Source organism: Macaca fascicularis, chromosome 15 (assembly GCF_037993035.2).
Source record: "Macaca fascicularis isolate 582-1 chromosome 15, T2T-MFA8v1.1".
NCBI lineage: Eukaryota > Metazoa > Chordata > Mammalia > Primates > Cercopithecidae > Macaca > Macaca fascicularis.
The window spans coordinates 19,596,242-19,599,414 of NC_088389.1; the positions used below are offsets into that span (position 1 = coordinate 19,596,242).

The 3,173-nt window shown below is 64.4% G+C and overlaps 1 pseudogene; it reads right to left on the reverse strand.

The window, feature by feature from the left end:
* Window positions 1-1,170: 1,170 nt before the first annotated feature.
* On the reverse strand, window positions 1,171-2,297 carry LOC141408605 (uncharacterized; annotated as a pseudogene).
* Window positions 2,298-3,173: the final 876 nt, after the last annotated feature.

A 3,173-nucleotide genomic window follows, 5' to 3' on the forward strand; every position in this document is an offset into this window, starting at 1 on the left:
AGGATAGAGTGCCGCACTTGGCCCAGTGTTCCCAGCACACGGCAGGGGCTCTGCTGGCCCCACGGAGCCATGCTGTCTTCTCTCTGGACTGCCTCCCCAGTCTGGCGCCTTCAAGGCCTTGAACCACCTCTGGGCCACAGGCTCTGGCCCCCACAGCCCAGGCCACAGCTGACTCGGGCCACAGCTGACACTTTCTGAGTGCTTGCTGAGGGCTGTGCCAGGAACCAAGTGCAGGACTGTGCGGACCCCTCACATGGCCCGTTGGGTGGGTATGATGTCCCCCATTCGACAGAGGACGGATGGGCATGGAGAGGCTATACAACCATCCTCAGCAAGAAGCACCTGGGCCCTGTACCTGTGTGGGTGGGGCCAACACCCTGGACAGATTTTGTCCCAGACTCAACCCAGGCAGGGTCCAGCATGGAAGCTGGAGGCCCCTGGGAGCTATGCATGCCTCACTGGGTCCCATCTGCTTCTCATCCAGCCCTGCCCCACCTCCCGGGAGCTGCTTGGAGGTCCTGGCTATGCCGTGTCACCTGTCACCTGGCCCCAGCAGAATGTGAGCCAGGCTGGCGTCAGCAGGACAGTGTTGGCTGCCTGTGTGCCTCCACTCCCAGAGCCTGGGCCCTCATTTCCCTGCCGCCAGCCTTGGTGCAGAGCCCTCACATCCCTGCTCCCCTCCCTGCCCTGAAACGCATTCTACTGAGAAGAGACCAAGATTCAGAATGACCTTACCCACAGCCACACAACTGTGGCGGCAGGTCCTGGTCCCATGGTGTGACTTGGAGGTGTCCAGACTAGCAACTTACCTGCGAGCTGTCTGCCTGGGTGGCTCCCACTCATACCAACTGTCACCCCTGCCACCTCTGCTACAGGGCCTGGGAGACCCCAGGCCTGAGTGGTCTGAGCCTGTGTCCTCCTCTGCACAGCAGGAGTGACGGTGGCTCAGCACGGCAGTGAGGACCCGTGACTCTGAGGTGGTAAAGGGCTCAGCACCGTCCAGTGATACAGCAAGCGCTCATAAATGCTGGCTGCGCCTACCCTGATGATGAGGCTGACGCCCTGGAGTCCCAAAGCCAAGTGGCAGCTTCTCTGGCTTCCTCCCTCCTCCCAGAGGGCCCGGCGTCCTCTCCCTCTGCCCAGGCCAGGACGACTCCCAGAGGACAGGAGAACCCAACAATTCTATTTATTACCAGACACCGCAGCGCCCGTTGGAACTTCGGGGCAGGTGGGAAGGAGCAGATCACACATAGGCAAAGACTGGGGGAAAGAGCCTGGGGACCTGGTGGGTTAGGGGAGCAGGGGGCTGAGGCCCACACTCCTTTAGGAAAAGCAGAGGCTGAGGCCGCCGGAGCAGGGGCCGCTGTTGGCTCTCAGGGACTCCCGCTGCGCCCTTCTGGGGTCTGGGGTCCCAGCAGAGCTGAGCTGGGCAGGGTCTGGCGACGAGTTTCCCAGACACTCCCTAGAAACCTGGTGGGAAAGTGCGCCCTTGGGCTGGCAGAGGATCCTGGTGGAGAACCCGGGGATGGATGGGCTCTGGGAACTGAGGCTGGGGGAGATCCTGGCCAGTCCTCGCTGGCTGTGAGTCAGTTTCTCCATCCTCGGAAAACCCGCATGCCCCGAGGGCTCCGCGGCCTTTCAGGAGGGGTTGGTGGCGGCCCCGCGTGGGACACAGCCCGGCAGCCCCCGCTGCCCCGCGCCTTCACAACACCGGCCGCTGAGTGGCCTGCGGGGTGGGGTCGGGACTGGAAGTGGAGGCGTCCAGAGAGCCGGGCCGGGTGGGGGGTCCGGAGGGTGGGGCCCAGGTGGAAGCGGCTCCGTTGCTACGAGCGGCCCTAGCAACGCACCCATTCAGCGGAGACAAAGGCGCTGTCACTTGAGCGCAGAGGCGCCGCCGCTCTCTTGTTCCTGCAGCCGCGGCGCCCGCGGGTGGGGGTGGGGCGGGTGGGGGAGGGGCGCTGGCCCCGGGGGACGTCTGGGCGGGCCTATGGGGGGCGCCTTCAGCCCATTCTGCAGAAGGGGAAGCTGAGACTCTCCGGGACTGAGATGCCAGCCGGGGATGGGGGCCGGTCGGGGCCTGGGATCCCACGGACCCGGGTTCACCTGGCCCTACGTTTACACCCGTGTGGCTACTGCTGTGCCTGGAGTCCCCCATCCGCGCCAGTGGGGGCCTGGCCCTGGCTCTGTTCGGGCTCTGGCTAGCGGCTGCGCCTTTCTGTGCCTCAACTTCCTCATCCGCGCAATGGGTGGAGAAAGGCACCTCCACTTCCCCCTCACTGGCTCAGAATCAGCAGGTGCCTGGGCTGAGCACTGAGCCTGCCCCTGGGAGGAGCCTGGTAAACAGGGCTCTTGCCTTGACTGGAAACAGTCGCCTGGCCGAGGCTGGGGCTGTGTGGGTTTCAGATGGAAGGAGTGTTCCCCGAGGGCAGCGACCAGCGGGCAGGGTCCCCATGGCTCCCCTGGGCCGGGCTGAGCTCCCCAGGCTTCAGTCCTCTCCCTGAGCCGGACCTGGGGTGTCCTCACCCTCCCACAGTCCCCCCTGCCACTGCCCAACCCCTGTCATGCCCCTATCAGCTGGTGACCTGCAGCCTTGGAGGAAAGCACTTGTGCCTCAGCTGGTTTGGAAGGCTCTGGGTCCTAGGGCATCAGGCCGGAGCCCTCAGAGGGTGAGGGGGGGTGCTGGACTTGGGGGGCAGAGAGAGGGGAGGACAGAGGGAGGCAGGCTGTGCTCCTTGGCAGCACTTGCTCAGACTAGGGTTCCATGACCTACTCTCTAACGAAGCTCTCCCAAGGGGTACTGCCTGGTCCCTGACAGGCCCCCAGTGCTCCCAGGGGACCTGTGGAGTGAGGGGAGGGCCTCTGCAATTGTGAGAGGTTGGGTATATTGATTTCAAATCACTTCCATCCTGGTACAGGGGGGCCTAGCAGGGGTCCTGGCCCAAAAAGAAAAGAGGGGACCCGCTGAGGTGGGGACTGTACCTGAAGCTTTGAATGCTGTCAGTTCCACAGCCTGAGGACAGAGGGGCTGTCACAGGGGTGGCTCCCACTCCTTCTGCTGCCCCTTGCCCTGGGGATCCTTGGCTATAGGGGCCTCTGCCAGCTTGCGGCCAGCAGCTCCCCCTCCCTGGGCCCTTCAACCCAGGAACAGAGAAACAGATCCCGGGGAAGCCCCC